This window comes from Haemaphysalis longicornis, unplaced genomic scaffold (assembly GCF_048455015.1).
Source record: "Haemaphysalis longicornis isolate Haplotype H1 unplaced genomic scaffold, Haemaphysalis longicornis Haplotype H1 scaffold_1, whole genome shotgun sequence".
In the NCBI taxonomy this organism is placed as follows: domain Eukaryota; kingdom Metazoa; phylum Arthropoda; class Arachnida; order Ixodida; family Ixodidae; genus Haemaphysalis; species Haemaphysalis longicornis.
In genome coordinates this window covers 397519534-397538300 of record NW_027526203.1, presented here as the reverse complement: position 1 = coordinate 397538300, position 18767 = coordinate 397519534, and the positions used below count along the sequence as shown (strand labels likewise).

Genomic DNA, 18767 nt, shown 5'->3' with positions numbered 1-18767 from the left:
ACAAACATCTGCTTTAACAGATGCCCCCTGCGGGGCCGCTTGTAGAAGAAGGTATTCATTATTCGTAGGTTATTCCGTTCTGCTAACTCAACTAGTAGCCCCCCCCTGCTATTTCTACAGCCCAGATCATAGTTCCCAACTGTCTTGTCTCCAGCCTGATTCTTGCCTACTTTAGCATTGAAGTCCCCCATAACTACGGTATACTGTGTTTTTACTTTAGCCATTGCCGATTCCACATCTTCATAGAGGCGTTCCACTACCTGGTCGTCATGGCTGGATGTGGGGGCATAGCCCTGTACCACCTTGAGCTTGAACCTCTTATTGAGCCTAATTACAAGACCTGTGCCCTTTCGTTAATGCTATAGTATATTCTTCTATGTCGCCAGCTATGCTTTTATTGACTAGAAATCACACTCCCAGTTCTCTTCTGTCCTCTAGACCACGGTAACATAGGACGTGTCCATTTTTCAGCACCGTAAAGGCTTCACCTGTTCTCCTAACCTCACTAAGCCCTATGACATCCCATTTGATGCCATTTAATTCCTCGAACAACACCTCTAGACTCGCTTCACTAGATAAGATTCTCGTGTTAAACGTTGCCAGGTTAAGATTCCAATGGCGGCCTGTACGGGTCCAGGTATTATTAGCACCCTCTGCTGCGTCACAGGTCTGACCACCTCCGTGGTCAGTTGCTTCGCAGCCACTGGAGACTGAGGGCCGTGGGTTAATTGGCGTATTCATGGGAGGTTGTGGCCGTTACTACACCAGGGTGGCCAATCCTGCTCTGGTGAAGGAGTGCGTTACCGGCAATGGTCGCCGGGGTCAGGCCGCACCCCAAGCCCCATCTGCAATTCCATAATTGCGCGTTTTTTTGTGTGTGTGTGTGTGGCAATTGTCCGGCACCGGGATTCGAACCACGGTCTTTCTGTACGTGAGGCGGGTGCTCTACATCTACGCTCTACTTCTACGCCACCGCTGCACCGCACGGCGGTGCAGCGGTGGCGTAGACGTAAATATACGGCGAAGGTTGAAGTTTATATTTTTGTAATGTACGCGACCCTTGTCGTAGAAGATGGCGTTTTCTTTGATTATGCTATCAGCATTTCTAACGAGAACGAGGTCGCGGCAGCCACTTTCGGACAACGTGCTGCAGCAATCTACGATGTAGATTTGAGCGTTCGTGCTTTGGCAGGATATGACGTCGAGAAATTTCGCCTCCGCCTTCCGCATCAAGAGCGACGGTGGAGACAAAAATTGGTCGAAGCCAATCACTCTTGTGCGACGAAAGCAATGCCGAGCGACAAGAGCGACAGAAATCGCGTCGCTTTTGGTCGCTCCAGTCGCAAGTGTGAGAGGGCCCTCATCGAAATTGGGTAGTAGGCGATAAGCTCCATTTGCGCTCTCGTTGGTGCCCGCTACCACGCCTTAATTGATTGATTGATTGTAGGGTTTAACGCGCCGACGCAACGCAGGCGATGAGGCGCGCCGTAGTGGAGGGCTCCGGATTAATTTTGACCACCTGGGGATCTTTAACGTGCGCCGAAATCTCGTACACCCGGGCGTTTTTGCTTTTCGCCTCCATCAGAAAAGCGGCCGCCGCGGCCGGGAATCGAACCCGCGACCTCGTGCTCGGCAGCGCAACGCCTTAGCCACTGAGCCACCGCGGCGGGTTACCACGCCTTTGGCCTTTTCCCAGTACAGGAATACCTATGCCGAAACTAAAGCCACCCCACCCTTTAGAGCGACCTTACCTTTGTTTTGGCATAGATACAGTAAACTAAAAGAGGCATAGCCGGCAGTAGCACGACCGCTGGAGACCGCACCTTTCAACTAACAGCCGCGGCAGAGGCTATGGACTGTATGAAGGGCTGTCTGCGCAACTGGATTGGATTGGATGGCGTACAAATTTCAGGTTGACAATGCGTCCTTCATTATTCGTTAGAGTTAGCGAAACTGAGAAGTTTTGCACCTATACGGGCATTTTGGCGCAATTGAAACGACTTTCATGGCTGTGGCGCAGCTTGGCTCAAAAATATGAAATTTTATGAAAATGGCGCAATTGGGGCAGCTGTTGCACCCCTGCCCACGTGTGTTTTTTTTTTTTTTTTTTTTTTTTTGCTCAATAAACATTTCGCTTCCTTCACACGGCCGCCGAAGGAAACCCTCGAGATGTGGCATGCCATGTCGCGCCTATAGGCTCTGATGTTTGCCGCCCAAGCAGCAGCGCCATTTTCCATATCTTGGTGGTTCAGGGAGTAATTTCTACTGTGAAAGATGTCATGCCCATCACGACCTCTGTTCGTAACATTCAATTTACGTAAGCGTCGTCGCCCTGGATACCAACAGCCATGATTATCACGAGTGAAGCCACGGGCGCCCACACACAGAAGGCTCTGGGTAATGTCATAACATCAGGTGCCTCGACGTCAGCGCCGGAAATGCGCGTGAAGTGCACCCTAGTAATAACAAAATCCAAGACGAACGAACCTGCGCACGCAGAAGAGGACACAAACGCAGGAAACGACAGAACAAAGCGCTGACCAACCGGCCCACACCAAGCCACCCTTGTGAACGAACAGATTAAGCGACGCAAGTGACGAGACGTCAGTCGCTGATATTGTATCCGACCAATCAAGTTGTAGGTAATGAAAAGGGCAAGCAGGAATCACCACGGCCGTCTTTCTTTACGCCTTGTCTCAGCGCCAGCCCCGTAGACCGTTGGCACGGCAGGCTGCAGGCAGTGGGTGATAACGGGCCGAGAAATCGCTGCCGCTTTGCCGATGGCCTAGCGTGCGCTACAGGAAACTTTATAAGTGCTGCTCTCACAACAGCCACTGTCAGGTGCATGCAGGGTGCCTATGGCCACCCAGTTCCACGCACGGTCGCCGCGGGGACCACAACGGGTGTGGTGCACCACCGCATACATAAGCAAGCATGCATGCGCAGCTGAAAGTGGGGCAACATGGTGGAAAGTTGTGTTGTATCGCCGCTCAGAAAGCGTCAGCCCTGCGCGTTTTCAAACACAAGCCACCACTCTCGCAAAGCCTAATAGCTTTTAGCGTATACTCGAGGAGAGTGCGGCACCGGTCACGCGTCCGCTAGACAGATACTCGGAGCGGCCTGCCGCGTCGCTCGTAACGATAACCGCCGCAGTATACGGCCAACAGACGGAACCAGGCGTGCCACAGCCAGCCAGCATATGAGCACGATATCGCCTTATCGCCGCCGGCAACACGCGTCGCGGTGAACTGTGCGCGGTCAGCTGTAAATCCTCCGTCGCCAACGCTCATGTGATGCGGCGCTATGCCCGCCTTTTCATGCAGCAGCTGCAGTTACGAGACGCACCACACCACGAAGCCTCGCACAAACGCGTTACCTGAACACTCCTCCCCAAATAACTACCGGCACCATGGCTTGCGTAAAACGCACGCATGCGCACTGGGCCCGGTGAAATCGGTCTAGAAGATACCAACACAATATAAGAAAAAAAATGACGTCACGCATTCAAAAAGCATTTTGAAACGTGGCAACATTCACGGGCGTTTTTTTAAGTGCGAAGCACTTATTAGTCGGGCCTACTCCTGCTTCCACCGCCGTCCTCCGTCCGCAGCCTAGCAACGGAGCTAGCTACCGTGCCTAGCAACGGCGCCGGATTTCCGACGCGTGAGGGCGCTCGCATAGCGCCTCCTCTCCCCCCTCGCCTACTCTCCTAAAGCCCCTTTACTACTCTCCAGCTCGCAACACCCTCTCTCGGCGCGCCAGCCAGGCCACTACACTATATATATATATAAAAAAAAAACAGCATCCGGCGCCAGGTTTCGATCAGAGGAATTTGCGGCCGCAGCGCGACGCTCTACCGACAAAGCCACGAACGCGACGCTGATATCAGTGTTAGTAACGCGCCTTATATCTTTAACGCATTCAAACTACGTCGTCAGCGGCGTGCGTTGGCGACTCAGCGGCGTTATAGCGGCTTGATAACTGCGTGGTGTACACGTGATACTACAAACCCGCTAGTTCTGCATTCTCTCACGTGACTGCGCCTCCTCTCCCTTCACTCCGGTCGGCGCTTCGCAGCTGCGGTGCGCTGCGGTGCGGTGCGCTCCTCCTCTCGACCATACACGTTAATTCACCAAGATTTCCGCAGAGGGACAACCGAGGCGTGTTAAGCCGAACGTGATCACGAGGGGGTGTTAATGTAACTAACGGGCAAAATGCCACCAAACTTCAACAAACTCCCCCTCATAGCATCACCCCGTGCTTCGCACTTCCTCATACTCCCCTTCGGGGAAATGCGGGGGAATTTTTTTCCTAAATTTTTAAAGTAATGACGAAAACGTAATTCAAATATCGCATTAACTGATTTACTAGAGCTTTTAGGGCGGGAATAATGCAGTATTAAGTCACCACGTACTTCATTTGCAGTGCGTATACAAACAGTGCGCCTGTGTGCGCAAGAGAGAGAGGGGGAGAGAGAAAGAGCCGCTGCAGTACCGCTGACCTCGCGGTTTGAACGCGGAAGCCAACCACTGCGCAGTGTGATGCGTTCTGCGTGCCGAGGAGTGTGTGGATTCCCTAGGATACGTTCTTCGTTGAGCGTGGCGTTACAGTGGCTGCACAGGGGGAAGGAAGGATGATGATGATGATGGTTGGTGTTGAATGGCGCAAGGCCAACGAGGGCAAAGAGCGCCAGAGAAGTTATTTAATGAAAAGAAGTGATTACCACAAAAAGTAGGTATAAAACGTGTAAACCGGACATAGTAAGATCAATAAAGATAATGGTGAAGGGCTGGTGTATAGGGCCAGATTTGATTATGCATGATAGGAAATGAGGTTTAAAAACTTAACGTCTGACAAATACTTAAACACGTGTTTCACAGAAACCATGGCATCGTCACCCAGAAACAACGATGGGTGTAGGGGAATATGTTGTCTGTAGAGTTCTCTGAAGTGTTTGTGTCGTGTTGTGTCAAGTGCCTTGCATTGTATGAGTATGTGGACTACGGATAGGCCCTCCCCACACCTGCTACACAGGGGTCTTGGAGATCCCGTGAGCAGGTGCGCCTGCGTTACATGTGTATGGGCTATCCGTAATCTAGCTAAGGTAACTGTGCCTGTTGTGTGCCTGTTCAATGTGTGCCTGTTGTGTGAGTCAGTAGTGTATTGTCCCAAGTGTGGTTTTATGACGTGTAGTTTGTTGTCTGTCTGTTCGCTCCAGTCTGCTTGCCAAGTTTTACGGAGTTGCTGTCTTATGTGTGGCTTGAGGTCTGTGTAAGGTAGTGATGTTATGTATACTGTGTTTCGGAGTGCAGCATTGGCGGCCATTTCATCCGCCAGTTCATTTCCGCCGATGCCAGAGTGGCCTGGCATCCAACACACAGTCACCTCAAGGTTTGAAGAATACGCCAGCATAATTGATTTCAAGACAAGGATTTCAAGGGAGGAGATGGGGGAATGTTGTGTGCTAGACGGTGTAGCCATACTGTCGGGAGTGTGCGATTGCGCTTGGCTGATTAGTGTTTGGTCTTGGCTATCTAATGAGTGTTTGTGGGTGGGTGTGCGTGTGTGTGTGTGGGGTGCTCTGCCCTGTCGTTTATCGCATAAAAGGTGCAAGGTTTATCGTATTAAATTCAGTTGGAAGTCAGCGCTCGTCCCGTCGTCTTCCTATGTCCTTGCTTCGATTCGCGCTGTAGCTATTTTTACTATTGCCTAATCCGGGGTCCTTACCCCACACATATCATTCAGTCTGTACTCAGACATAATGTATGATATGGTGGTGTGATACTAGAGGTTATACGTCTATTTTCTGTTGTTTTCTGTTTTTTTTTTTAATATTTTACTGGTGTTAACATGACGAGTGTATAAAAGGTGCAAGGTTTATGGTATTAATTTCAGTTGGAAGTCAGCGCTCGTCCCGTCGTCTTTCTATGTCCTTGCTTCGATTCGCGCTGTAGCTATTTTTACAATGAACTACCAACTCGCCCAACAGCACACCTTAGGCAACAGTTAGCGGGCGCCCGGGCGAGCGATTAACGGGCCGGCTGATTTGCTCGTTCATTTTCCGTCAATGCCTTGTTACAGGCACTGAATGAATTCTGGCCCGTGCGTTTACTGTGGCCATAGTGTCGGTGGAAAATTGGGTCCGTATGAAGACAAATGGCACGCCTTATCCGTGGCAAGCGTGGTGGGCGCAGACGTACATTTTTTTACTAAACAGATTTTACATTATTTGAAGTAGGAATATGCTATTGCGCAGATTGGCCCTTGCATTTCTGCATCCGTGAAGATGTGATAATTGACTGACTGTGGTGTTAACGCGCCGGACCTACCCCTGGGCTATGGAGCGCGCCGTAGTGGTGGGCTCCGGATTAATTTTTACCACCTGGGGATCTTCAATAACGTGCGCCGAAATCTCGAACACACGGGCGCTTTTCGCCGCCATCAGAAAAGCGGTCGGGAATCCAACCCGCGTCCTTGGGCTCAGCAGAGGAACGCCATAGCCACTCAGCCACAGCGGCGGGTATCCGTGAAAATGTGCTTTTGGGGGTCACCTCTTGCTACTTTCTTGCAGTAAAATGCCGCTGTAATGCTCGAAGACCACTTCGGGCTTAACATTATCGAAAGATTAACGCTTCCGGTGCTGGAACCACTGAGGCGTCAGCTTTTCAGTAATACTTGAGGACGAGAACTAAAAATGCTATTCGGTCCCCAATAGCAAATGTGCGGCACTGCGTTGTCCAATTTGTTTACGGCAGTTCTCTTTGTAAACAATGCGAATACAACAGCTGATTTTGAATGTTTTCAGGCAATTTCAGTCATCTACAGCAATTACAATTTTCGAGCGCCCCAGTTAGAGCTGATGGCAGATTTTTATTACCCAACGGGTACGATAAATATTACTCCAAAAGAAACCACTCATAGGTTGCAGTAGCATAAAAGAAGACCAAATCGTACGACAGTCCGAAAAAATCTCGGCGACTGTATCACAATGTCCGACGGTGCTTGTGCGCTGTGTCAAGAATTAAGGGTTTCTTATATAGCGAGTGCGATCAATACTACTCGTCTCGTAATGTATAGTGGAAGCTGTGCCGCTGGTAGAGCGGGCGAGCGGAGCGTCACATTTCGGTACGCTAGTGGCTAGGTCAGGTTGCATTCAGTCCGGTTCTCGCTATTGAATGACAGGCACAGGGTTTCATTAAAGTGCAGCTGCGGGGTGTAACTCGAGTGCCGAGGCTGATTTACCAGTGAAATGCGATCGCCGCAGAGGCGAAAGCCCACGATCGGATTTGATGTTGATACCGGCGTCGGGATCCATACATATATACGTGGCGCTTGGCTCCATATTACTCGCCGTGGTGGCGTAGCGGCAAAAAATCTTAGCGCACAGTCGCTGTGTACAGTCGGCTACTGCACAAGTTTATTGAGCGCCCCGCTTACGACAAACAGGTTCTTCACGACGGACCAGCATTTTATCACCGTCACCAAACTCGTGTTCCAACCAATTCCTTCAAAGAAGCAATTCACCCAGATTTTTCTTCAAGACTATAGCCCTAATGAACATCACGAGGTATGCGATTACTTCCTGGTCAAGTCTTTTCCTCTTGACTTTCGAATAAAATTTCGACTAAAATTTCGCACCAAGACCCGGGTCACGAGCCCGATCAGCTTGGCGTAAATGCTTTATTTTTCGTAATTTTAGAAATATGCTACGAGTATGCAAACAAAAGCGAAAGAAGCTCGCGCATTTGAGTTGAAGGAAACGATGAAGTAGAGTTAAGGAACGCGTAACCAAAATCTCGTAACGCCTAACTGCACCCCCTCCCAGACACACATCCTCTTGTGAGCGGCTTGAGCGTCTAAAATATCCCACCGAAACAGGCAGAAACTATAGGACCGGCAGCCCACGTGGCTTTCTGTGTTGCCTGAAGACCCACACTAGTAAGTAACTGTCCCGAACATTTGCAATAGCCAGCACTTCCGAACAAAAAGGTACTGATGCACGTACCTTGTTCACCTGATCAGCGGACTAACACGCTTATTTCGCCTAAGTGGCACTCAGCACCTAAGTGTTTACGCACTCGGGTACGCGTCCTCCAAGGAAGTTGGCGAGGGATATAGGAGAAGCTGGCGCAAAGGCTCAAGAAGACGTTACTTTATTGCGTTTTCTCGTAGTGAGGTAAACAGCGGCGCGTGTCAGGTCTGTCATGTCTCAACAATGCCACCTGAAGCGGTAACGGTGCCCATTCATTTTTGGTTTGCTTCAGCAGCAAGTGTCAACTATTTGCTCAGATTGAGCATGAGTTCGATCTAACATCACAGACGCGGAACACGTATGTTCCATTGTACATCTGCACGTCCCCACACGCGGAATAACAAGTGGAAATTCCGGCACCAACGCAAAGTGCGTCTTTAGACTGTGACATGTGCATGGCCACACCAATACGATACCCAAAAGGAGCTCGCGCAGCCGTTATAACGGCTGCGCGAGCTCGTGTGTGCATCTACGTGCACCCTCAAACGCCCCTTTCGTACACACACGAGCATACACTTACATTAAAAAAAAATAGCAATCCCCCTTAATAATCCGCAAAGTGCCTAAAGCCGACCGTTAGTAAACGTGTAATGGTCAGCCTCAGGGGAAAACCTACGGGCAGTAAGGGAGCTGGAGATATGTAGTACGCCACGAAGGGCGCACCAGCTAAATGGTGCACGGGGAAGAACTGAACGGCAGAAGGCGCGCTGAAATCCAGCGAAGTGACAGAATCGATTCGTGACAGCGTGCGGGACGCGCTCGAATGAGAAATCGTGCTATCGAATAACTGCAAAAAAAGGAAATTACACGTGCTAATGAGAACGGCGCCCGCCGTAACTGCTTCCGCGCATGCAGTTCAGAAGCATCTTGGAAAAGAGACAATTGATTGATTGATTGATTGTGGGGTCTAACACGTTGACGCTCCACAGGCGATGAGGCGCGCCGTAGTGGAGAGCTCCGGATTAATTTTGACCACTGACCACCTGGGGATCTCTGGGTATCTTTAACGTGCGCCGAAATCTCGAACACACAGGCGTTTTCGCTTTTCTCCTCCATCAGAAAAGTGGCCGCGGCCGGGAAACGGACCCGCGTCCTTGGGCTCAGCAGCACAACGCCATAGACACTGAGCCACGGCAACGGGTAAGTACACGACTAAACTGAGGGGCAGAGGCGTTGTCTGCTGTGCACGGGGCAAAAGTCCTCCGCACATGACTGTGGCGCCGTAAAGTTTCAATTTCGAACGTCGAACGCAATAAAAGTTGGCTATGAAAATAAATTTCAAGCCCTGCCTAAAGGCACTAAAGTGTGGAGGTATGCAACAAACATGAAACAGTCTCGGCTACAGCGTCTGTGATTCTAATAGTTGGTTTTAATAAGACTAACAAATTCAGAAAACACAAGTTGTTCAGTAAACATCTTTTTTTTATTTATTTTAAATATACAATTGTATTAACTACATGGCTGCACCGAAGGAATGTTTGAAACACATACTTAGCTTCGAAGATTGTGTTCAGTTGCGAAATTATGAAGATATCAACACTTATACCCCCGTCACACGGGCACTTTCAATCGCGATTGAAGTGAATCGCGATCAAGTTTTCGAGCGCGCTCGACGCACTGCCGCTGCTACACGGCCCGTTTCAATCGCGATCGAGAAGTTGCACCGGTTGCGCTCGTGCACACCAGATGGCGTTAACAATGTACTTGCGGCCGGCGTCTGGTAACTTCGCGCGGTCGTAGGTATGCGTAACTATGTAAATGTTACCGAACGCTTATTTCGGTCAAGTTATTTGACACAATTTGCGGCGTTAGTTGAAGTTGTCGCCTTCTGTGTCATTGCTGAGCGGGGACGAGAGTATCGCCGCTTTCGTTCGATCGCGCTGGGAAGCCTCGATCGCGCTTGAGAAACCAGGATTGAGTTCGAGCGGGATCGAGCTCGATCGCGATTGAAACTGCCGTGTAGCAGCGGCCCGATCGGGATCGAGCTAGATCGGGATCGACTCAATCGCGATTGAAAGTGCCCGTGTGACAGGGGTATTAGATGCAGGTGAATTGATAAAAGTTCCTGGAGTCCTTTTTCAATAAACCAGGTGCAAATCGTACATTACGTCGGAAACCACGAATATTAATCACGTAGCCAGTGGAGGGGAGAATTGATCTTGACGTAAGAGCCATTTTCAGGAAGGCGATGCTTGTAAGTAATTTCTGACTACATTTGCGGAAAAAAAGAACGAATTGCGAGTTAAAAACCATATTACAAATTTTATTCGTTTGCTGTGAAGCGGGAAAGCGACAGCCGTTGACAACTGTCTACAAGAGAGCTAAAGTATGCAGGTTTAGGTAAAGCCTTCAAAAAATATGAATGGCCCCATGTTTTACCACTTTCGATGCTTGTTTGCATTCCCGCGCCTATTACACATCGTCAGACACACTTCCCATCCCTCCGCACGAAACCTTAAGCTCCCGTAAACTACAGAAGCATTACACTTAAAACCGACGGCGTTACTTGAAGACTGACGCCGGATAATAAAAAGAGCAAGGCCAATTTCGGTTTGTGCCGGTAAGTAGCACTGTACGGTGGTGTTTTTGAGTGATTGATTCGTTCGGACCTATTCTAGACTTTGTCAGATCACCGTCATCGCCTAAAAGTTTCTTCTGTTCCGTTTATTCAGTTTGTCTTGACGGCTGAAATGCACTGACAGGTCATACAAGACCCTCTTTGTGGAAAGTGGGGCGTTGGAAGGGCCCGAAAATAAATAAAATCACCAATGTTCAAAGGAGCCTGAAAGTAGCCAAGTCACCAAACTGAAATTTCCGTCGCCACGAGTCTCGAAAAGTCGCGAGTTTGGCGACAAATCGCCAGACCTGGCAACCCTGGCCCTCAACAATATCTCCCCCCTCCCCCTCCCCCCCCCCCCTTCCGCCCCGTCACACGCTAACAATAGGCCAAGCCACAATGAAAATTGATGGCCCGATTTTCACTGCGCAATGTATATGCGACGCCCAACGGTTAACCCCATCCCCGGGTCAAGTGCGCAGATGCGGCAATACGCCGATAAAGCCGTGCTCCCCAATTCCAGGCCCTGTATGACAGAGTTTCATACTAATGTATACTAGAGGGAAATCTGGCGCTGCGATCGCGGGCCGCTGTGGCCGCCGCCATTGCAGTTAGCGACGTTCCTCGCCTACTTGGCAAGCTGGCCACAAGGCTTCCTTTTCGTCTCGAAGCCAAAATCAACAAAAAAGGGTAACATTTTTTTTCTTGTTCATCGTACATGAAGCTACTAAATAAGCCTTAACAAATAAATCTTTTTCGAGCTTCAATTTGATAATACAATACGAATTTGACTAATATTCTACAGTAATATTATTGTTTTTTAGCAGCCAGAGGCAACTTTCCATCCTGTTAATGAGCCATGCCAACGACTAGTGGAATGTGTCTGTCCGGTACATGACGGAACGCTCGCTGAAGCGCGACTAGCCTAGACAGTGGCGCCAGATTTCCCTCTAGTAGATATTAGAGTGGAACTATGCTGCATGAATCCTGTGCGATGTGGTGTCTTGGTGGCGAGACCCCGGCAAGTACAAGCCTAGTAGGTCACCCGTCTCGTTCGTATCAGTTCATCAGTCAGGGACTCGTCGACGACCTTCAGTACGAACGCGAGAACTGGAAACCTCGTGCATGTCTCCAGAAAGATAAACTCGGTACCAGACCGACACGCACAGCAGCGCCTTGCCGCTGTGCTAAGCATTGCTAGCGGTAGTATACTTATCCGTGTTTTATCCCAAGTCACGAATCGACGCAAAAAGTCTCGCTGCTATCAATCAAGCATCGCCAGACACTAGAGAAACGTCCTTTCAAGTGCGCTTTTATAGTTTGCAGTCATCAATCGCGGCACCCACTTTTTCGCGTCGAATTCTTCACACAGGATTTTGAGCCCCCATTCAGTTGAGATGCGTACACGTTATTGGCAATCTCGCGCATTGTTAATCGGCGGTCCTGTACAATAATTCCGCAGTGGTGACCTCAGCTAGCCGTTAAGGACGTGCTTATCTTGGATTTACGTTTAAGAACACTCATCCGAAAGTAAAGTCGTAGGCGCTGCTGCACAGTCGCCCTGAACTTCTTCATTTCTGCACACCCATCTATTTCACAAAAAAAAAAAAAAAAACTCGCCTCATTCCAATTCAACGGCAAACGGTATACGCTCGCTAAAAACGTATGGCGGACGAAAACAATGCAACGCTTATTGTTGACGTCTCGCCTGCGCCATAGAGTATCTTTCAATATACACTAGAGAGGAATCTGGCGCTAGCGTCTATGCGGCTCACATGAAGCCCGTCTGTGTCGCGATGGGTCACCATCAAACGGTACGCTCGCCTTAGTTCCATCGTTGGCTTGAATTGAAACGTTTTAGTGCCCGTAAATTCATATACGGTGCCATAAAAACGCAAAGAAGAGTGTGTAATTGTAGAAGTATAAAATAAAACACGCTGTCTTAAAGCTAAGGAAATTGAAAGTGAAGCGTATGCCTTTTATTGAGAGTCTGCCGGAACGGTCGTGTCTACTATTCTGCAGTCTGTAGACCGAGCTGGTAGTTAATAACGCAATATTTTGGGAGAAAACTCATTAAAGACCTATTTTGCCAATATTTCAATAATATCTGTTTGAAAAGCTCAGAAAGGTTTTATGCGCGTACCTATAAAAAAATATCTTCACGGTGAACCGGTGCACAGACCGTTTGCTACAACTTTCGCGGCGCTCAGTCAAGATGTCCGGGCGATGTTAACATACGTACTGCTACTGCAAAAAAAGAACCGGGAAGCGAACTCTCCTTATCACAAACTGGCGTATCTACATTGTGGGTTTGTACTTATGTAAATATGCGCCGATGGTCGCTCGCCGGCACTAGTCCTCCCACTTGCTTACAATGGGACACAGCTCTCTTAGCATGAACAATGGAGCGAATTTCGAGTTTCCAAGCGAAGCGAGTTTCGGCCACTTCGGCTACCTCGTAGACATAGCAATGCATAGTGGAGAAAGCAAACCAAGAAGATGCGTTAGAATACGATAGACATGTCAAGCCAGCAGCACTATGGTGTCTTTCTAGCCACCATAGCAGCACTGATCTTCCCGTAACCTCCCCCCCCCCCCCCCCCCAAACGACATGGATTCCCAGGCGCAGTTTCCTCTCTAGTATACTTACTAAGAAACTCTTTGACCTGCGTTACATTGAAGAGTGATACTTGCCAGCCGTCACGTCACCCCAGAGATTGTGGCGCCATCTCAGGTAACAAACGTATCAGACGAGCCTCGCGCACAAGGCACACGCGAAAATATCAACCAGCTCAATCATACTTCTGCTCGTTTTCCTCAGCCTCATAGGTCTACGAAGAAAAACAGCGGAAAAGACGGGACGAAGTAATGTCGTTCGCGCTGTTTTTCTTCGTAGTACAACGTACCAACTGGCCCTTCAGCAAACCCGTTTGCAATTTATAGGCCTAGTGTGAACTAGAGAGCCTTCGGTACACAGGCGCGGATAGCACGCACTAGTGAATGTTGCAGATATGTCATTTGAAGACCAATTTCGTCTAAGTAACTACCAAAACGTTTTTTTTTTTTTTTAAGCGAAAGTTTGTACGCCCCACACGCGCCATCGTTTCGCCGAAAAGCACTGCAGGAAAGCCAACTTACACAACGGGTTTCCACGAAGGCACATCAGGCGCCTCAAGAAAAAAAAACGCTTACTCGATTCCGACCACGCTTACCGCGGTCGGAATCGAACCTGGTCCCCTCGCGTTATGAAGCCGACGTCCATCCGATTTCGCCATTCCGACACGGTCGAGAAGTCTGGATTTTCAATTTTGACTCAGGTTGCACGAGAGAAATCTTTGCGTTTGAACCATCGTTCTCTTACGAGGGGCTTTGATTTCTTGAGGTTCACTGCGCCGAATCTACACCTTGGCTATGAGGCGCGCCGTAGTGGCGGGTTCCGGACTTGTTTTGGCCACACGGGGATCAAAGATTTCCCTACACACCCCGTATGAGGTGTACACCATCCGCCTTGTTTTTTCTGAAGGCGTACTTTTAATTCGTAACTTTTTTTTTTTCCCGCGACGCGGGATTTCGCTTCATGGCATTGGAAGAAGGGCATGTACGCAAAGCTTACTTCTTTCTTAGTTCATAGTTTTTAATTGTTAAGTTACGGAGTGACCCGTCGGTATGTGTAAAGTGTCTGTGCTTGTAATGCACATATCCAACGAATTGTGTGTAGCAGTCGCAAATTTACAGCTTGATAAGGCCTATTGCTAGCCGTCTGCACTGCCGCGTAGTTTCTCGACACGTTAGATATAATCTTTGTTTAGTTTGGTGTGTTCAGGAGTTCCGATTTTCATCCCTGTGTAAAGTGAAGTAAATGTTAGCCATTTTCGTCATGGGGGTTGGCGTTAAGGATACAAATAAAATTAGAGATGACTACCGCTTCTAGCTCGTCTATACTCCCACTCCCAAATTCAATTCCTGGGGATACCCTTGCTGGGGACCTTTAACGGGCGAGCAAATCTCCACACACGGGCGTTTTTGCTTTTCGCTAAACAGTAATGACTTAACTGCTGCGGCAAACAGGTGAAACGAGTACAAGTCAAACAGGTGTACCTGTTTGACTTAGCCTGGCCGGGTTGAGCATCAATGAAGACTACAGCGAGTAAACCGGCTGGGCGGCAGATCACTCGAGTGGTTGACACGCTGACGTTGCGCGAATCCGAAATTCTCGTAACGTTTCTCTGAAACGAAGGCAACGACTGCTCAGTATATATATATAGGATTTAACAACTTATGAGAGTGACGTGACCCGGCTTGCCCCCGAAGACCGACACCCGCGCGCGCAGGCGTCCGCAGCAAAACAATACGGCCGTTTAAAATGAGAAAGTAAAGCAAGAAGAAATCCCCATAACTTCAAGTGAGCATTGCGCAAAACGAATAGGCCCCTCGAAGGATCCTAGCTGTGAAACTATATACGCTCCCCCGCCTACCATCGCCTTTCGTTGCCCGCGTCCCTCTGCGCCTGCTTCCTATTACACATTATTGTCAATAGCAGATTTCGCTCTTGGGAAACTAATCCTGTTCCACTGGATCGGGTTTTCTCTACCCGCGGTTTCACTGGTCGATCTGGAGACGACCCGTACGTTTCCCTGGTCGATTTGGATCAAGCCGCTCCGCGGCGGAGCGCTCGGTCTTGATCCAGCCCCATGAGCGGGGACCTCTACTCCAAGGGAGCCTCATCGCTATTTCCCGTACTGGCCAGCCACATGGGCGCCCATCGCTGCTGCACTGCCGCCTTTTGTTGTCTCTGTGCACATTAGGAACTAAGTATTGCTGCGGGCCGCGGCTTTCGTTTGCAGCACCAATCGCGCTATCAGCGAGGTACGGCTTTCACCTTTTTTTAAAGGTCCGTCGTAGGGCTGTGACCGACGAAGCATGTGCACAGTAGCCGCTCCTCTTACTGGCAGCGTTCGCGATCTTATGCGACATGCGAGCGCGACATACACAGTGCGAGGCTCTTGTCCGTTTCACTTCGGCCAACAAAAGGCGCTCAGCAGAGCGAGCTTTCTTCACGCCGGCTTTACAACGGCACTATATGGTCAGAAATGCACGTAAAACGAAATATCGAATGACCGCTCTCGGCGCCATCCATCGTCCGCTTGTGTCGTCCGTTCATCGACGGCGTCGTTTTCTAGAACAGTGTATCTAGACCGGCTCGCCTTTGCTCCTCCGACAATGTAGGCGGCGCGTGCTTCTCCTTCGCTTTCTGTCGGGCTCTTTGCGGGGCTTTGCTTGTTGACACACATGCGGTCGCTGGGTCGGATTTCATTGTTCGCGAAGATAGCTCGGTCATGGATCTCAAAAGCGGATACAGCGCACTCAGATGGGGACACGGAAAAGAAGCGAGAGACACAGCGCTGACTACAGCTGACTTTCTGTCCGGAGAAGCATCGCATATAGTACACGCTGATACAGCCAACGTAGAGGTTTCCGAAGCCAGCAGACACCCATCATTTGGCCCCCTGCCCGTTACATCGCGTGGTTAAGACAGCCTTTTCCTTTTTCGAGAGCGCAGCGGAAGGCATGCTCACGCAGTTACGGCGATCGAATTCAAGCGTCCCGATCACTTCACGCGTAAGCTTATCCGTCTCTTTCATAATGACTGCGCACTCCTTCAAACAGCGGGTGGCACAAGTACTTCTACAGCGTAAGGAGAGGTGGCCTGTACAAGAGCCCTCTTAACAAGGTTATTGTGTTATATCAGCCTATCGTTCACACACCTGCCCGATTGGCCAATATACTTTTTCGCAGGTCAAGGGCAAAGAGTAATAAATAACGCTCGCATTGCAACCACCGAAGAACTGTCCCGTCTTGAAAGAGCAAAACTCGCAAAGTTTTTTAGGTGCAGAGAAAATAACGCCGGCACAAATATCTTTTTTCTAGAGATTATGAACGAATTTGTGCATGCAGAGCACCACGAAGTACTTTTCCTTCTTTAGCCTTATCGGCTGCCAATCCCGGTCGCCACATTTTTATCTATTCCAGCGAGACACGAGCCACTCAGGCAAGCAGTTGATGCGGGTATCCAGCCGACAATAGGCGAGATACGTGGGCAGTAAAACTGCTTGCTGGCAGATGGCAACCCCACTTCAAAAGAGAGTTTCTCGAGCAAGACATGGCAATGCCGCTTTTGATAAGTTTGGTGCGATTGGTTGGGTACGGAGCAGCTCTACGTAACGGGCCGAGGGCCAAGTGATGTGTCCGCTATTGTTTGGGTTTGGCTTTGCAAGCCTCCCTAATGGCCAATGTGATCCCTCTAATAAATATTACGGTGTAGTCAGCGCTGTGTCCTGTGTTTCTTTTCTGCGCCCCAGTCTGCGCATACACTGTACCCTTCTTTAGGATATTGTTGCCTTCCTTTGAGGATTCGGTTGCCCGATCCAGATCGACCAGCGGAATTCACCACACACACACAATTCTTAAAAAGTTCGACCTTAGATACAGGGACGGAGACTACACCCACTTGCCCTCATTCCATGCCCTGATGCCCACATTCGCACCCTCAACGTCAACACAATACTTGCCCACGCCACTGACGTCAATGCTACATGAGTCGCAAAGGTGCTAAGCATCGAACAAATAAGCCCTTAGATTTCAAACGCACTGCAATCGCCCACACAGTCACGTCATGCGACATCCTCGAAGGAATTAGTTCTCGCCCTTCAAACAGGTAAACAAGACCAAACTCTTTTTTATATTATGTATTTGCCCCGGCTTAACGAATAAGCGAATATTTCGATTAAGTCAGGATACACAAACGGTCAACACAGTCGGGCCGCACAGAACGCCGTAGTTCGGCAACAATGAACGGGCCCATCAGCATTACACAGCAAGGACGACAGTGCCATGGAAATTTATAACTCACCGGCCCCGAGTAATAAAATGCAATCCGCGAAACGCGGGCGAAACACCGTTATTTATCTTCACAAGATATAGCGTGGCGTGATAAAAACAAAGACTCCAAGGTGACTTGCCAGCACTCGCTTTTTCTTTTTTGGTTCCCGCTTAACATGGTAATAACCTGGATGCCACTTGGTACCGCAGGTGCTACGTTGCAAGAAATGAAGTCCAAAAAGAGACGACTACAGAACTCGCACTCTGTTACTTACGACCACACCATTAAAAGTAATATCGCACCGTTTAGAATAACAGCCCACGCGGCGTTTTTTTTTTTTTTTTTTTTTAAGATCGTCAAGTTTACGCTTCTTTTAAGACAGAAACCTGAACATTAGGATAGGACCTAAGTGTCCCCCGCTCCATTTTTCTAGATAAAGAGAAACCGTTTAAATAAGAGCGACCAACCACGTATCCGCAATCGTACAGCGTCGGAGGGGGCAAAGGCGGCTAGACGAGGCCAACTCAATACCTGTCGTACGACCACCTGTGGCCAGGCGGCACGTATTTCCCCCCAACTGCCGCGACGACGGAACTTCTAAAGGCCTTTCCCGTAAACTCGGAGCGATTCAGTTCGCGAAAAGGCACAACGATAGCAACTCGGTACACGTGCTTTTACATGGGTCAACAAGAAGCGATGAATATGTGCCTAAAGTGACTTTTGGTCCAAGTTAAAAACTTTGTTTTGTTTCCCCCTCCTCATCCCAAAGACTTACCCAAGAGGCGCTGGCGTTTGTTTCTTTTTGTTAGGGTTAGCAACAGGAGCCGTTCTTGACACGGGCAGTGTTTTACGCCTACACAAACACTGTCACACACTTCCGACGCCGTGCCGTCGACGGAACGGGCAGGGCGCAACTCTTGCGATAACTTTGACACTGAACGGGCCCAAACTCACACGGGAACGTCCTACGGAGCAGCGCGAGCCACCCTGCCGCATCGACCACCGACTCATACAGTACCGAAAAATGCTAGCCGCGCCATTTTGACTGTGGTGTCATCTGGCGGCGGTTCAGCAAACGAACGCAGCGCTTCGCTCGCGCGGCGTCGTCTGCTACGGCATCCTGCGACCGATATTCGTACACTGAAAGCAGCGCGCACTGCAGGCAAGCTACTCTTGACTCTCTGATGGGCTTGAAAATAACGAATCTCGCCCACAGAAAGTTGTTATTTGTATACGCAGCAAGAAGAATTCGTTTTACCACTAGAAGCACCAGGCACTTTTCGACAGTCAAAACTTAC

General features: G+C 49.4%; 1 protein-coding gene across 2 annotated transcripts in view; it reads right to left on the bottom strand.

Moving 5' to 3' along the window:
• Mypt-75d (Myosin phosphatase targeting subunit 75D) overlaps nucleotides 1–18512 on the bottom strand; it is a 362066-nt gene extending 343554 nt beyond the window's left edge. For both annotated transcript variants that reach the window (XM_077686726.1, XM_077686727.1), the window contains exon 1: nucleotides 18245–18512. The gene's annotated coding sequence lies outside the window, so the exon portion shown is untranslated. The remainder of the gene's footprint in view (nucleotides 1–18244) is intronic.
• Between the last annotated feature and the right edge of the window lie 255 nt (nucleotides 18513–18767).